The following is an 18,211-nucleotide window of genomic DNA, read 5'->3' as shown; positions in this document are numbered from 1 at the left end:
GTCTGGGTGAACTTAAAGTCTTTGAGACTTTTATTTCAGTATGTTGATGTACTTCCAGCTTAAACTGAATATTGAGTAGGGGTGGGGCTTTGTTTTTTGCACATCATTCACTCATAGCAAACTAATGGTAAGGGCGTACTCGCACTATGCACAGTTTCCTTCAACCGGGCCAAAGAACTCTTGTCCCCCCTCCCGTCTCCCCCGACGGCCTGCACTCACATTACATTTGGGCCTGGGCACATTTACGTCATTGATGATGTGCTGGTCAGAAGCACTCTCGCTCAGCACAGTGGAGATGTCTTCAGTTATATCGCCGTTTAAGTCATTTGATATGCAGCGACACGCAGTCAAATATTTCGCCGAACAAATCAGCCACTTTTGAAGCTTATAAACAATCATAAAGTCCTTGTGCTGCAGGAATTAGGAGGTTTGCTGAAGGTGCGGAGCTTTTGTGCAGTGAGAGGTTTGCGTCTTTAATAAACTACGACAGTTTGCATTCATTGAACAGTAAGAATGATTGCTAAATGCAAATGAAAGAGTCCCTTAAAAGTCACATCTCGCTTTCAGTTTCGGGCTTTGGTGCGTTTTTAAGGGCTTCATTGTGATTGAAGCCCTTAAACTGACGTTAACAGAAAAGGACTAACAAAGAAGCAAAAGGTCAGACTTTGATTAAAGATTACCAAATCAATCTTTCTTTTTCAGTGAAGTAACTTGCATAGATTAAATGTTCCTCTAAAGAATAACAATGGCTGCTATCTAAATAAACTAAATGTTGATGTCACACTGACTTAAAAAAATGTCATGACTTCAAACTTCCTCATGGAAAAAGTAAACCATTGTGTTTTACAGCAGTGACAACTGGTGCTTATAATCAACTAAACACTGAGTTTTCTGAAGTAGTTAAAATAAAGTGTAGATTACAGCAGATGCTCTCTGAATATGTCCTTTTTTTTTTTTTTTTTTACAAATACATAACATTTATACACTCTAAACATGCTGCTCATTAAAACCAGCTGTTATTGGTTGCTTTACATGTCAGTGTGATGGCTAGTTTTGAAGATGTGAGCCGTTTTATAATTCTGTAAGTTATTAAAGAACCATTCAAAATCAGCAATGGGTCATTAAAGTAATTTAATTAAAACTGTGTCAAATGTGTTAATTTCCATTTGATCAGACTATGAGGTTTGTGGGGAACATCAGAGGGCCTCAGGATAGTGCTAGGGGCTCCATAGAAATTAATGGAGAAAAAATTTATTAATTTAATTAATAATTAAAAAATAATGAATTAATCGTTTTAAGGTAAATATTATAAGTGTAAAATAACTACACATTTAAATAAATACATATCCAAATTTGATTGTAATAAAACATAGATTAAAACAGTAGATTTTAAAGTAAATACATGTGGAAATAAATGTACTGTAATGTACTTCATTAGGTACACCTGTCCAACTGTTTGTTAACGCAAATTTCTAATCATCCAAACACATGGCAGCAACTCTATGGATTAAGGCATGTAGACATGGGCAAGACGATCTGCTGCAGTTCAAACCGAGCATCAGAATAGGGAAGACTTTAAGTGACTTTGAACGTGGTATGGTTGTTTGTGCCGGACAGGCTGGTCTGAGTGTTTCAGAAACTGCTGATCTACTGGGATTTTCATGCACAAGCATCTCTAGGGTTTACAGAGAATTGTCCGAAAAAAGAGATAATATCCAGTGAGCGGCAGTTCTGTGGGTGCAAATGTCTTGTTGATGCCAGAGGTCAGAGGAGAATGGCCAGACTGGATCATACAACCGAGGTATGCAGAAGAGCATCTCTGAATACACAACACGTCGAACCTTGAGGCAGATGGGCTACAGCAGCAGAAGACCACACTGGGTGCCACTCTTGTCAGTTGAGAACAGGAAACTGAGGCTACAATTCGCACAGGCTCACCAAAATTGGACGATAGAAGACTGGAAAAATGTTGCCTGGTCTGATGAGTTTCGATTTTTGCTGCGACATTCGGATGGTTGGGTCAGAATTTGTTGTCAGCAACATAAAGCATGGATCCAGCTGCACGGTTCAGGCTGGTGGCGGTGTTGGGGATATTTTCTTGGTACACTTTAGGCACATTAGCATTAGTATTTGGACCAATTGCTGACCATGTCCATCCCTTTATGACCACAGTGTACAGGCTACTTCCAGCAGGATAACATGTCAAATTCATGTCATAAAGCGCGAATCATCTTCGACTGGTTTCTTGAACATGACAATGAGTTCACTGTACTAAAATGGCCTCCACAGTCACCATAATTCAGTCCAATAGAGCACTTTTGGGATGTGGAGAGTCATGGATATGCAGCCAACAAATCTTCAGCCACAGCGTGATGCTATCATGTCAATATGGACCAAAATTTCTGAGGAATTGTCGAGTACTTTGTTGAATCTGTTCCACAATGGAGTAAGGCAGTTCTGAAGGCAAAACGGGGTCCAACCCAGTACTATTTATGGTGTACCTAATAAAGTGGCCGATAAGTGTATAAATACACACTAATATAATTAAACAAAATAGTTTAGTCCCATTTCTAATAAAATTTTCACAAATTGGATCTTTATACATAAAACTATTATATTTTAGGATGGGAGTCTCTCAAACAATCATCCTATTTAGTGCTCAATGCCATCAAATACCCCTACTTCAGAAAACCACTTATCTTTGTAATGTTTACTTAACAACATACACACTTGCTGACTGTTTTGAAAGTGTACATGGGTCAAATGAGGAGTCACAGTTTCCAAGAACACTTTTGAGAAGATCAAAGTTCAGATTAGTCACTGTGGGTCACTGTGCAGTATAGGGTCAGGTCAGAAATTCATTAGCCCATATCGAGCTTTGTGTCCCTGGTGTCCATTTATCGGTCACCAAGATTTGTTTATTCTTCTTTGTTTTTTTTTTTTTGCATAGAAATTAGTGCTGAGGTGTCAATATGAGAACGGTAGGTTATTCAGAAGCTTCAGTATGTCTTTGAATGAACATTTCCACTGCATACATGTGAAATGACCAGAATAATGAACATAAATTGATTATAAAACAAAAGTGAGACTGAACCATTCATTAGATTAAGGAAGACTTGCAGACTTTAATGTATTTTGGTCAGGTTCATAAAATTGATCAACCTCAGCAACCAAGAATTCATTAATTATCAGCCATATTAACCATAGTCCTCTTTCTGAGGGTCTTTTTGATTGTGGTTTGCTCACGTAAGTTTCAATACAGTCCAGTACAAGTAAGTAAGGATCAGTGTTTTATGAGTAAAAGCACTTTTTGTCTAGTATACCACTTCCATGCAGTTAATTAAAGGACATGCGCTGAGCATCGGGGGAGTTGGGATGTTATTTATGTGTGTTGAAAGAGCTGCCTGAAGACTGCCAACAAATGGTATTATCCTCATTGCCTAATGCAGTGAGCAAGGACAAGAGTCCACAAGAGGGGATGTTCTGCTTTAGAAGACTTTAATCAAAACACTGCTAACTTTTTACGTTAACAGAAAATGTAACTAGCTCAGCAAATGTAGATATCTCAGCGTTATAGCATTATAGCTAGCATTAGAAACAAAGGAAAATTAAAAGAATAGTTCACCCCAAAGTGAAATGTTTCTGTCATCATTTACTCACCCTTTACTTGTTCCAAAACTCACTTTACTTGTTCCAAAACTTGTTTGCAAAAATCACAGACAATTTAATCAACATGATTTTGAAATCTAAGATAATCATTTTGCAATTTGACTGCTGTTTGCATCGCTGCTCTGTGTTGCTGCTACATCTGAAAGCAAATGGCATATTTAACAACATGTACTTCAATCTTACCTCATAATTTATGTCAATGATTTGAAATCAATAATTCTATGAGATTATTCTGTAGTTGTTTGTTCATTAGTTATGTTTAACCAGTAAAAGCAGTTAAATCCTCTGCTTTGTTTGATTTCCAGCGATTTGATTTACAACTGATTACAGAACAGTGTTTTAGAGATCTGCACGGGACTGAATTTTTCAGTCCCACTCCCGCCAGGTTTTATTCCGTACCCGACCGCTCCCGCTGTATATTCTTTCAAAGTCAGATTTACATGTATATCTGATAAAAATATTTGCCAACTACCGATTGTGTTTCATATATCATATCAGCATTATTTCTATACACATAGCAGGTACATATTGGACCAAGGAAGAATGTAAAATGTATTAAATATGCCTCCCAAAAAACACCCAGCTGGATGCTACAGAGACCAGACAGCCTAAAACAAGCGACACACAGCACCACAGCGGATGCTTGCGCGCTCTCTCTCGTTCTCTCACACACACACACACACACACACACACACACACACACACACACACACACACACACACAAACACACACACACACACACACACACACACACACACACACACACACACACACACACACACACACACACACACACACACACAAACACACACAGCACCACAGCGGATGCGTACGCTCTCTATCTCTGGGGAAAACAATATTGTTAGCCTGAGTTACCTACCGCTACCACGTTTTATTCTGAAATTTGTTCCCGCACCGCAAGAAGTCTGTGTACTGGAACATATTTGAGGAAAGCAGAATCCATGTTTAATCTTTAATTTTGTCAAGATAATAATTTTTTATTGCATGGGTAATTCTTACAAGTAATGATTTAGTTTCTCTTTGTAAATTGTTAGTGTTCCATCTAGTGATGACCTCAAGTTATAGCAAGCTAGATCCTATTGCTCACTTGAATCAGGAAGTGAAGTGCTGCAAGCACACGGCCATGACTACGTTGATCAGTAATCATCATGTTTTTTTTTCTGTAATCTTAATTTTTGCAACAGCATTACTTGTAAGAACTTTTTTGATTGTATAAGGTGTTCATTATACTCGTATGTTATGTGAATAATTGAGCTTAAGGCTGACTTTGTAGCTTATCGGCAGAGCTAATACATTAGCCACAATCTGCTTCAGCTTTATATTCCAGTATTTTGTATTTGCATAAGAAAAGATATTCTTTACTACAAAGCACTTTGTAATTTATGTAAATGCTATACTTCTGTAGTTCTTTTAACTTCTGGACATATTATTTATGCATCGTATTGTTTTTTTGTAGTTTCACTCCATACGAAAGACCATTAAACCTGTTGGCAATTGAGCTTCTTGTCTTCAGAGTGCTGTGAGGGAAGGGAGTTTATCTAACTGTCAAAACAATCACTAAGGGACAGTATGTTGAGGACCGTACAATCTGGTTGGGTCACGCGGCTCTCGCAGTACAGCCACGGGGATGCAGACCTCTACAGTGTTTCCCTTGACAATATGTGCAAGTTAATCGCAGCTTTTACTGAATTATGATCTTGATTTCATTCCAGTTAATCATGCAGCATTTGTTTGAAGACAAATCCATTGTAAAGGGCTAAAAAAAGAGACAATTTCTTACTGACACTGTCTGGGACGTCAATCAAAATAAAGTAGGTCTAATTTTTCTTAATGTTGGTCAATGCATTTTTTTTTTCACAAGATGCACAACACCGCCTCATGTTTTCGTCAGGGCATCTTTATTGTTTGGCTGTGTAGACCTATGTTTTCCTTTATTAATTTTTTTTTTACTACGGTAAAAAACATGCAGTGATTGTAAAAGCAGGAGTTGAGTGAGAATATTACAAAATAAACTAGCTCATTCGACATCTTGTCATTTTGGCAGATTTGCTTCAATATCAGCTGTATAATCATTTAGACTAACGTGAAAATGTAGATGTTTTATAGCACGGTGACCTCATTTATGTCGAACGTTCTAGTGAATGTTGAATTCTCTGTTTATTATGATTCCTTTAATATATAAATATCAGGCCTGTAGTCAGCCTGGTGAAAGGGGAGGTTATTTTTTTCTGAAAACGTGGACCTTTTTGGAGTCATTTTCTATTTATTAATAATTAATTATTATTAAATACTGCATTTAGTGACATTTTAAGCACTACTTTTAGCTGGATTAGCTTGTCGGGTGGTCATCATAACTGTACGTTTTAATGTACTAAAATAATTACTAAAGACTTAGAATAAAGAAATATGAATGAATACTTGATTTTTAAAATTCAAATTTATTTAGTAAAAAAAATAATAAGAATCTATTAAAGTTTTAAATTAAAAACTGTAGCCTATTGTCATTTAATAGGCAAATAACAAACTGGCCAACACACTCAATTTTCCCCTTTTAATAATAATAATAATAATAATAATAATAATGTAGAGCTTCATGATTTTTCTAGCCTCCCTTGAAAAAAGTACATTTGAATATTCATGTATAACAACAATAGCCAGATTTAGTATTTAAATTCATTTTATTTTGAGCCGCTTTTGGTGCTTCACACCTTTATATTGGTCTTTTTTTTCAAGAATAAGGTCCAGGATTTAGATGGTTATTTGTAAAAAAAAAATTCTCCATTAAAAATCAATACAGTAGGTCAGTTGTGAAAGATGATTCACTTATGTCAGATAGTATGTTTTTTTGCACAGCTGGATGTAGGATTAATCATGAAAAATATTTGTTAGCATTGGTCAAAACTGATTAGCTGAAGTTACAACAAAGTGAAAGCCAACAAAGATTCTACTTGGTCTTAAAACCTTTTCGATGGGTTATTTTCACAACTTATGATGGCATAGCAGTCAAAATATGACAAATGAGCTCATGTATGGGACAAATTCTGGACCTTTGTCAGTGAGGAGTGGGCCTTTCGAACCACCCGAACCCCCCCTCTGGCTACGGGCCTGAAAATGTGCTTCAAAATGTCATCACACCAGTTCACATCAAATAAATAAGGGCCTTTATGGGAACGTGCACTTATGTTCTGTGTACTCTTTCTTATGTCACTTTGAGTGAAATGCTAGTAAACACCCCCTAGTTATTTTCCTTTTTCATTGTGTCTCCAAGGACTTGTGGAGACCAAGAACACACAAGTGTGATTCTGTCTTTTCGTGTGTATGTTTTAAATTATGCTAATCGAGTTACTAAAAGCCCTGAAGGTGCATTTATTAATTGTTTACTTCTGAGAGAGATTTGCCTTTTGAGCATTACTGTTTTCAGATGTGTACTCTGTAAAGGTCCCTGTGGGAGACGAGAGTTGGGACACAATTGCTTGTTTGAGAATCAGGCTGTAAGATGAGACTGAAGCGAAAGGAGAAGACTTTGTGTTGAAAATCGGTGACACAGATTTTGACCGTGGTCATGTTGCTGAGAGGAGCAGGAGAGATGGTTGTCAGAGAAACCAAGATAAAGTTGGAGTCTTATCATTACTGATTCATGGTGATTACGAAAGGGGGAGTGTCACACAATACTAGGTAAACTACATTATTTTGAGTTTCTATAAGTTTATATATAAGAATCAGTCTGGATATAAGTTTGATAATTAGTTGCAAACTTCATGTTCCTTTTAAATGTGCCATACTGATTTTATTAGACTGATAACACTGAATGATCAAATTGTACAGCAAGCATTCCAATCTGAGTTTCTGGTTTTGGCCAAGCTGACATTACATGGGTGAAAGGAACCCATAGCTTTTATTGCGAATTATGAGACTTATTAAGGGACCAAAGTGCTAATAGATAACTGATAAGCTGCCACTTAGGACAGATGACAAAATCCATGAAAAACAAGTAGCAACTGCATAGCATAGACCTGGCAACCTCCTCAAACAGTATTTCTTTACATTTTTTTAAACCATTTCCAAAGTAAATGGTATTGATAACTATTTGTAAACTTTGTAAACTGAGCATAACGATAGATGAAGTTGTACTTGATGTGTGAATCCATATTTAGATTTAAAAATTATTATTAAGATGATTTCGATTTTGTATGATGCTTCATTTGTGTGGTTGGGGTTGTTGTTTTCTTTTAGGAGGAAAATATATTCCACCCTAATTTTTGGGTTCTTGGGGGTCCCTTATTATAAATCAGTCATAAAAAGTGCTTCCCCCTAGCCCCCCACCAGATTTTGGTTTGTTGCCTCAAGGCAATAGCATGCTACTAGGGCACTAAAACACCATGGTTTTCAGTATATTATTACATGTGAAATGAGGAACAAACAAGCCATAAATGCATTAGTTTTTATAAGTTTTAATTTAACATCAACAATATCAACAACCTTGCTTCAACACACTTAACTGTACAGTAGGTTTCAATCAAGCCTTATGAACTTAGTTTAATCAGGGTTAAAGATAAACTGTGCAGAACTGTGGCTTTTTGCAAGTTTAATTTGCATCTTTGAATGGAAACATAGCTAATGTGACTCTTCAAGCTCGCTGTTGGAAGGAATGTGCCTAACTGCTCAATTTTGTTCTTTACCACGAAAAAATGTTTAACGTCCATTTCCTGTGAGTAATCGTATACAGTAAAGAAAAAAAAAATAAGATAAATAAATAAATACATAATTATATATATATATATATATATATATATATATATATATATATATATATATATATATATATATATATATATATATATATATATATATATATATATATATATATATATATATATATATATATATATATATATATATAGGGGGGTTTTGTGGGCCAAAAAACTGATTTGTTGATTTAGGGCAACACCACACCATAGACTAGAGAGTTAAATCAAGAAAAATTTACTAGACAAGTAAAAAAAATATTGACTTGTTTTTCTGAAATAATGTCAAAATGAAGTTAAATAATCTCATTTCAATGCAAAACAAGAATATTTTGTTTATTTTATTGGCAGATTATTTTGCTTCTTTTAGGGCAAATTTGTAGGCTATTAAGGCACTTAAATTTGACATTTCTGAGCGGCGACAGTGGCGCAGTGGGTAGCACAATTACCTCACAGCAAGAAGGTTGCTGGTTCGAACCTCGGCTGGGTCAGTTTGGAGTGTGGAGTTTGCATGTTCTCCCCGTGTTCGCGTGGGTTTCCTCTGGGTGTTCCAAAGACATGTGGTATAGATGAATTGGGTATGCTAAAATTGACCTTTGTGTGTGTGCAAGACAATTTTTTTACCTGTCTAAAAAATGCTTCTTGATTTTACAAATGTTTAGATATTTGCACTTGAAATAAGACAAAACCTCTAAGGTAACAAAGCATTTTGTTTGCAGTGTGGTATTTCTATAAAATACCATTGCCTTACCATGCTGCCACCTACACACTACATGAGCTTGCTTTTTAACCTCCTCTGGATTCAGAACATAGTGTGACATAACCAGATGGAGATCCTGCCTGTGTAATCTGTGTTTCGTTGGATCAATGCCTAATATAATAAAACGAGTGAAAAGGAGCAGAGATATTTCCATTTTAATTCCGCAAAAGGACACTAAGCCTGTGCCCTGGTTTCCTGTTATTCTCTGGCTCTCAGCTGCTCGTACTGTGCTGTCAGCGATTTCAGCTCAGTCTTGACTGTCCGCAGTGGGATGCCTGACCCTGTCCACAGAAACAGCCAGTTCAGCTGTCTGTCAGTGAGAAAGACATACACGGACCACAATGCACTGTGCTACCAATTCAAAATGAACACCGCTAATGTAGTTTCCTGTCACTTCTAAATGAAACAGGAAATGCAGTCTTTACTCACATATAAAAAGTTGACCTTTGTCCCTTGCTGCCACAGTTGACCGTTTCTGAGACACACTAAACTCTGAGCTGTGAGGCTGGTGATGATTCAAAGCGCATCCATATTTCATGACTCCAGACTCAATCTGAGGAATCACTGGAGCGAGGAGATTTGGTGTGGAACTCAATACAAAGGCTTTGTGCGTTATTCCCAGAACAGCATGACGTACAGGGGTCTGATACTACCAGTTCTGATGAATTATTCTATACTGAGCCTGTCTTTGTGTCTGGTTAAATAAGTGAGTGTATGTGTGTGTGTGTGTAGGAGACATACGTGTGATTCTCCTGTTTAAGCCGTAAGCTGTACTCCACTGAAAATAGATCCTTCCTCAGTAATAATTGAGAGTTTTTCCATTTACGTATCCCAACACAAAGGACACGTGAATAGGAGTGTTCTTTTCTCACACGGGGCCCAGCATGGTCTATACAAGTCAATTTAGCTTGCAAAACACAATGGCAGTAGTGGATTTACAGTGTTAAGTTATATGCACTACTGCTCAGATGTGTTTAGCCTTTAGATTTGGAGCACCAAATTTTTGATTAGGGGGCCTATACTGCAAGTATACCTGGATGGGAGACCATGTGGGAAAGCTGGGTTGCTGGCGTAAATGGTGTTAGTGAGACAAGCAGGGGCGCTCAACCTGTGGTCTGTGTGGGTCCTAATGCCGCAGTATAGTGACGGGGACTCTATACTGCTCAGTGAGCGCCGTCTTGCAGATGAGACGTTAAACTGAGTTCCTGACTCTCTGTGGTCGTTAAAAATCTTAGGATGTCCTTCGAAAAAGAGAAGGGGTTTAACCCTGGCATCCTGGCCAAATCTGCCCACTGGCCTCTGTCTATCATGGCCTCCTAACCATCCCCATACTATAATTGGCTTTATCTCTCTGTCTCCTCTCCACCAATCAGCTGGTGTGTGGTCTGGCACAATATGGCTGCCGTCGCATCATCCACACACTGCACACTGGTGGAGGATGAGGTGATCCCCCCCCCAAAAATGTGTAAAAAGTGCTTTGAGTGTCTAGAAAAGCGCTATATAAATGTAAGGAATTATTAATTATTATACTCAAGGCTGCATTTATTTGATGAAAGATAGAGGATAAACTAGCAGCTCCAACATGTGTATGCTTTGGAGGTCCCGAGTTCGAGACCCAGCTTGCAGACCTTTCCTGATCCCATCCCCCCTCTGTCTGAAGTCAATTTATTTATGGAGCATGACTAAAACATCTACAGCTGACCAATGTTGTGAAAAGACTTGATCCTGGTTTATACTTCTGCGTCAAGTGATCAGCGTGACCCATGGCGCATGGCTTGCGCGTTGCCGTGCATTTATACTTCTGCGCACTGTTTGTGTAGCTTTGCAATAACATTTTTAAAACGCTAGCTGGCAGTGAGATTTTTATGTTCCTCTGTGTCGAGTTTCTTCGCAGTTGTTTAATGTACATGCTACCTTAATGTACAAGTAGCTCAAACTAGCTCATTTTGAGGCGGGAACCGGGGGACGAATAACGCAAAAGTATAAGGGCGCACTCACATTACGCTACCCGAACCATGCCCAGGCGCTTTTCCCGATTTATTTGAGAAGTGTGAGTGCTCTGAATCAGGCTCAGGCACGGTTCAGTTGGCCGGCCCTGGCCCGGTTGGAAGAGGTGTGTCAGAGTGCGTTCACTTGGGCTTTGGCGTGGTATGCTTGTAGTGTGATTGCAAAGCGTGCCTGAGCCCGAAACTGAAGAAGCAACGTCACTTTTAATGGGCTGTTTCATATGGATTTATTAATGATTCTTAATTTTAAATGAATGCAAACTGTTGTAGTTTATTATAGACGCAAACCCCTCGCTGCACGTCAACTGCATCTTCAGGAAACCTAATTCGTGCAACATGAGGACTTCATCCTCATTTATGAGCATCAAAAGTGGTGGATCTGTTCGGCAAAGTGTTTGACTGCGTCACTGCATCCTAAATGACTAAAAATAATTTTGCTCCGTTAGTTTGAGCAAATGTGAATCCTGCAATCTTTCTCGAATCTGTGACAAAACAATCGGTCAGAGATCACCTGAATGTGAGGTGGTCTCGGCTTGGTTAAAATGAACTCTGGAGCGATTTGGTTGTAATGAGAAAGCAATATGATCCAACGAACTAACAAACCAGTCTATAACACAGTGTATTATGGATATGTAATAGACATATGTATGGCTATATTAAGAGAGAGTGATGAGACGGTATGTCATTCATACCAGTAAAAGTGTTTCCTATCGAATTCAAAAGTGAAAGCATGCTGTTTAACTGAACTATTAAAAAATAATACCAACACAACTTCTGATATAAAATAGAAATATAATTTACAAACCTTGATGATTGAAATGAGGTATGAGAAATTCTTACCTCTGAATTATATTTGGTGATGACCATGTCTGTGGGTATCACCATTCAAAATTAAAGCACGATCACCCCTAGATTTAATTTTGACTTTGGAACAGTCAACAAGAATAGACTTTCTCCAACTTTGCTTGCTGTCTTATCCCAATAAAGGCAAAATAATCAAAATAAATCAAAATAAAAGTCCTGAAAACCTCTTCATTTGTCAGTGACAGACACTTTTTTGATTGACTTTTTGCCAGTAATCCTATACACACAACGATAGTAAAAACCCCTTTTTTTGTACAACTCTTGAAGAATTTAATTTCATTCAAAGCTATTTACTCCAGTTCTACTATCATATAGGCTGTCAAAACCGCTCAGGATCTTCTCAAGTATAATTTTTTCTGAGAGAGAATGATTTACATGCACCATTTACGCAAGACAGCTGTTTACTGACTTTGACCATTCAACTCTCATTTATAGGATGTGGTAGTCAATCCCTTTAATAACAAATTGTCTGTATACATTACTATATTTAGCCTATAAACAGGAACTGCTGCTGTTTAAACATTGCCAGTGTTTAGCAAGTGTTAAAAATGTTACCTGGTTAACCAATAAATATAAGCAATAAAGAGTTGGAATAGAATGGGCAATAACATGTGGATAAAAAATACCTTTATGACCAAAAATGTTTTTGAAAATAAACTGACACAGAAGTGAAGGTTCAATTATTCTTGTGCTGATGTGATGTCATGAAACAAACATGAACATTAAATATTAAATCTGAACAAAGTATATGTGCGCATCTGATCTCTAGCTTCTATGTCTCAAAACTCAGTATCAGTTACATTAAATGTGATTACACCTGAAGCATTTCACACCATTCGATCAGATCAATAGACAGTTCCTGTTCATGATTTTATTTGTTTTATTTTAGTTTACTTCAATTTTAATTTTATATTTATTCATTCATACATTCATTTTCTTGTCGGCTTAGTCCCTTTTATTAATCCGAGGTTGCCACAGCGAAATGAACCACCAACTTATCCAGCACATTTTTACGCAGCGGATGCCCTTCCAGCCGCAACCCATCTCTGGGAAACATCCACACACACTCATACACTACGGACAATTTAACTTACCCAATTCACCGATACAGTATGTCTTTGGACTGTGGAGGAAACCGGAGCACACGGAGAAAACCCACGCGAACGCAGGGAGAACATGCAAACTCCACACAGAAATGCCAATTGACCCAGCCGAGGCCAACCGAGCCAACGACCTTCTTGCTGTGAGGCGACAGCACTACCTACAGCGCCACTGCATCGCCAATTTTATATTTTTATTTTATTTTATTTTATTTTATTTTTTTTTACTTTACTTTACTTTACTTTACTTTTTATTTTATTTTATTTTATTTTATTTTATTTTATTTTATTTTATTTTATTTTATTTTATTTTATTTTATTTTATTTTATTTTATTTTATTTTATTTTATTTTATTTTATTTTATTTTATTTTATTTTATTTTATTTTATTTTATTTTATTTTATTTTATTTTATTTTATTTTATTTTGAAGCCAAGCTGTCAATGCAAAACACTAGAGTGCAACCAAATCTGGCAGGTTGCCAACATTTGTGTGAAGTAACTATCTATACAAGTCAACCAAATTGAAGTCACAGAATTTTTACCATCTCTGGGTCTGGCGAAATCACATAAGTATGCTAAAACATTCGCCTCTTCCAGTCAGCACTGAGAGCAAGGTGTCACCACAGACATGATGTACAATGACAGACAGTGACTTCAGCCTACAACAGGTACAGAATCGCCTCAGACTCAGCCAGAGGACACCCAACCAATCAGTGTTCACCCCCAGGCTGAAGACTGTCATCTCCAGTTGATCGAAAGAAACCCACAGACATGTACATGCCTCTTCAGACAGCATCAACAGCAAACTGGGGCTGTTAAATGCTCGCCATCCCTCTGGAATACAGATTATGGTTGAGATTACTTTCTGTTCCCAAGACATGGTTTTACACATAGTAATCTGTTTGCTGCAGTGCGGTCTTCTTAAACTTGGGTTCACGTGCTTTTACTTTCTTGACATTCTTTCTCTGGTGCTATTGCAGTCATTCAGGATTCAGATGAGGGCAGCAGTTTAAAATGTTTTTGATGAATTTATCTATGAGTGTGTTCAGGAGCAAGGTGACCTACAATGTGTGTTCTTGTCAGATTTAATCTCTCACTGTCTGTCAGCGTAGCGATTATTAGGTTATGGTTATTGCATCCTGGAGAAAGTTACTGAAGGGATAGTTAAAACGTGAATTAGTTTGTGTATTAGACAACTAACTGGTATATTTAATAATAATAATTTATATTTTATATACATGTAGAAATTATATATATAATAATAATAATAATATAAAGTTGATAAATAATTATGTGGTTTTGAAAACCAAAAGCAATAATAATGATAATAATAATAATAATAATAAAATTGATAATTATGTGGTTATGGATATAATATAAACTGTATAATAATAATAATAATAATAATAATAATAATAATAATAATAATAATAATAACTAATTAATCAACTAAACAATTAATTAAATAATTAATGTAATTATAATAAAACAAAAAAATTAATATAAGAAAAAAAAATTTATAAATAATTATGTGGTTTTGAATACCAAAATCTGGTATTAATAATAATAATAATAATGATAATAATAATAATAATAATAATGATAATAGTAAATTGATAAATAATTATGTAGTTTTGGATACCAAAAGCTGGTATTATAAATATTAATAATAATAAAAATAGTAAATTGATAAATAATTATGTGGTTTTGTATACCAAAAGCTGGTTTTAATAAATATTAATAATAATAATAGTAAATTTGATAAATAATTGTGTGGTTTCGGAGACCAAAAGCTGGTATTATAAATAATAATAATAGTAAAATTGATAAATATATATGTGGTTTTGGATGGCAAAAGCTGGTATTATAAATAATAATAATAATAATAACAATAGTAAATAGATAAATAATTATGTGGTTTTGTATACTAAAATACAAAGCTGGTTTTAATAAATATTAATAATAATAATAGTAAATTTGATAAATAATTATGTGGTTTCGGAGACCAAAAGCTGGTATTATAAATAATAATAATAGTAAAATTGATAAATATATATGTGGTTTTGGATGGCAGAAGTTGGTATTATAAATAATAATAATAATAATAATAATAATAACAATAGTAAATAGATAAATAATTATGTGGTTTTGGATACCAAAATCTGGTATTATAAACAATAATGATAATAGTAATAATGGTAATAATAATAAAAGTAAAGTTGATAAATATTTTTTATAAAGTTGATAAATATATTTTTTTTAAATGACATACAGTTCAGATTTTTTAATGTTTCTCAGGACGGGAGGTTTGAAATAACACAAGGGTTTCCATTTTTTGGTTATACTGTCCTTTCAAGTATTGATTTACAGAGATCTTGGCATTCTGTGCTTTTAAATAATGATTTATTTAAATCTAACATTTCCTTCTGTATCTGAGATGATGTTTCATGTTTTAAATACATATTCAATTTTGTCCCAAATTTGCAAAGGCAGCTCATGAAAGTACACTTTGTGATAGCCGACACAAGGCTACACACAATTGACTCAGTCATTTTACATAACAAATAACATCAATGGAAACACTATGAATGGAAATAAATGGAGTGTAGTATCAAGGGGAAATGAGTCAGCATCACATCATTTTCCGTAACACCAATACCTGCATTGAAAGTCACCCCATAATTAAAACTGTAATCATAATTTAGTCAACCTTAAGTGGTTACAAACCTTTCAGCTCCTGTTTTTCTTGAACACAACAGAAGATATTTTCAAGCATGCTAGAAACCGTATTCGCTGGTATCCCTAATAAGAAAAAATACTATGTCAATGGCTACTGGTTTATAACATTCTTCAAAAGATCTTGTTTTGTGTTCAACATAAACAAGTGGAAGGTAAGAAAATGAAGAGTTTTTTTTAAGTCATCCTTTTAGTTAGTTATATTTAGATTGCAAATTTGCTGTTTAGTAATAATTAAAACATATATACCTCAACTACAATAACCACAATACTATTATTAGGCAGTGCATTCATTTGAGGCAAAAATGATAGTTTAAGAGCCCCTATTTTGCATTATAAAAAAGGTCATATTTTTGTTTTGAATGTCTCCAACAACAGGCTGATATGCATGCAAGGTCTAAAAAGATTTTCATTGTCTTTTAACATGCATTTATTTTCACCTAATTATCCCAATGACTCCCATATGATTTCTCTAGCGATTTAATTTGTTCCCAAACAGCTCCTCAGCACGAAGCTAATCCGCGACAAAGAGAAATACCCAGCACAGTTATGAAGTAGTGCACAGTGCAATGCAGTTAAACGCCAGCATATTACTCTCCTCATAAACCTAACCAGGGCTTGACATTAGCATCTGCCAGCCCACCAAATGTGGGTAGATTTCAGCTGTGGTAGGTGGGACAGACACTCCCACTAGCCCACCTTTGGCTGGTTGAAAATATTTTTTAAGTTGCCAGAGCTGCCTCGTCCCTGAAGATTAGAATTTTAGTTTAAGACCATTTGTCAATATGTGTGCAAATGTGATCTTCGAATCGAAAACCAGCACGACATAACTGTTTGAACGAGCAAAAGAAAGCAGGTGAATACCGAATGAGACATAGGCGATCCTCGCTCACTGATGTTGTGAAGCGTGCGAGTGCTTAAAAAGCTCCCGTTTCCTTGTGCAAAACGACTGTGCCTGGAAATGCAACTGATGCGATCGTCTCTCTTTAAAATAGATTGGAAATAAGAGGTGCTCGTGCACCCACAGTCCTGCTGCTCTCAAGAGATTTTCAGATTTTTTTTTATGCTGCAGCAGTTGCCGCTTTTGCTTTGACCATTCTTTGAACAGATTATTAACACGTGTGTGTTAACTGTGTGCACATGGTCATCCTTTCATTATTGCACACAGAATGTTTTTCAACTGCTTTCTTTTGCTTGCAATTATTTTTGTTAATATGGTTTAATTATTATCCTTTACAATAACATTGCTTTAATAGATTAAGTCTACATTTATTTATAGTTACCTGATGATCAGGGACTTTCAGCCAGGACGAACTACTGTGTATAGTTTTAGATAAACGTGATTATTTTTTAAAAATAGTTTTTTAAGAATATTTTTGTTGAATAAAAAGTGCTTGTATACAGTTATTTTTTAGCTTGTTTTGACACGTTTTTGAAAATTTGAGGCAAAGAAATAATTAGTTTGATGTGGACAGAGAAAAAAAAGGTAAATCCTTAGTGTTAAGCCCTAAAAAGTCATGTGAAATAAATAAAAAAAATTGTTAAGGAGGCATGTGGACATAACACATAATTTAAAGCAAGTAATTTTAGCATGCCAAGGTCAAATTTATACATATAATATATATATTTTCCCAACAACAAAATTGTGGCTAGTGAAAATGGCGAGTATCTAGTAATGTTGGAGTGACACAGTGGCTGATGATCAAAATAAGTTAATCTCAAGACCTAACCCCAAATAATAACAATGACACACATTCAGTATTAATCCACACAGTAGCAAAAGTTGAACTATTTTCAAAATTGACTGCGCCACGCGTGTGTATGAACAACTGATGGTGGCCATAGCAAAGACAAACGGCTTTTGAGTTCAGAAACGCATTTTAATCAGTAAAGGAAGAAGCACGTGTCATGTTTCAACATGATTTTGGACGCAATATGTGAATAACCCTATAAAGATTTAACCTGAGAGAAACATAACAAGCACTGATCTATACTAGATATGGGATTACAAGCCTTCTGAAGCAATTACAAGTTACAACACACTATTAAATACATATTTTGCAAACTACAGAAAGCTAGGCAACAATTTTTATTACACTTGTTATGATCCAACAGAAGAAGAAGAAACTGGTCCATATGAACTGTAACCGTTCCCATACTTAATAGTCTCTGCTGCTCCTTCCTTTTAATAGCAAACAGCTGGCGAATCCCGCATTGTAGCATAGGTTATTGTATCAAAAATCAGAAAAATTACAGGAACAAACACAACACACGGTTGGCTATTCTGTGGTATTGTTATGAAAATGA

The 18,211-nt window shown here is 35.7% G+C and overlaps 1 protein-coding gene across 3 annotated transcripts in view; it reads left to right on the top strand.

The window, feature by feature from the left end:
• gdpd5b (glycerophosphodiester phosphodiesterase domain containing 5b) overlaps window positions 1-18,211 on the top strand; it is a 96,798-nt gene that overhangs the window by 31,872 nt on the left and 46,715 nt on the right. The gene's annotated exons all lie outside the window — the stretch shown is intronic.

This window comes from Danio aesculapii, chromosome 15 (assembly GCF_903798145.1).
Source record: "Danio aesculapii chromosome 15, fDanAes4.1, whole genome shotgun sequence".
Lineage (NCBI taxonomy): Eukaryota > Metazoa > Chordata > Actinopteri > Cypriniformes > Danionidae > Danio > Danio aesculapii.
This window is presented reverse-complemented; position numbering and strand designations above follow the sequence as displayed.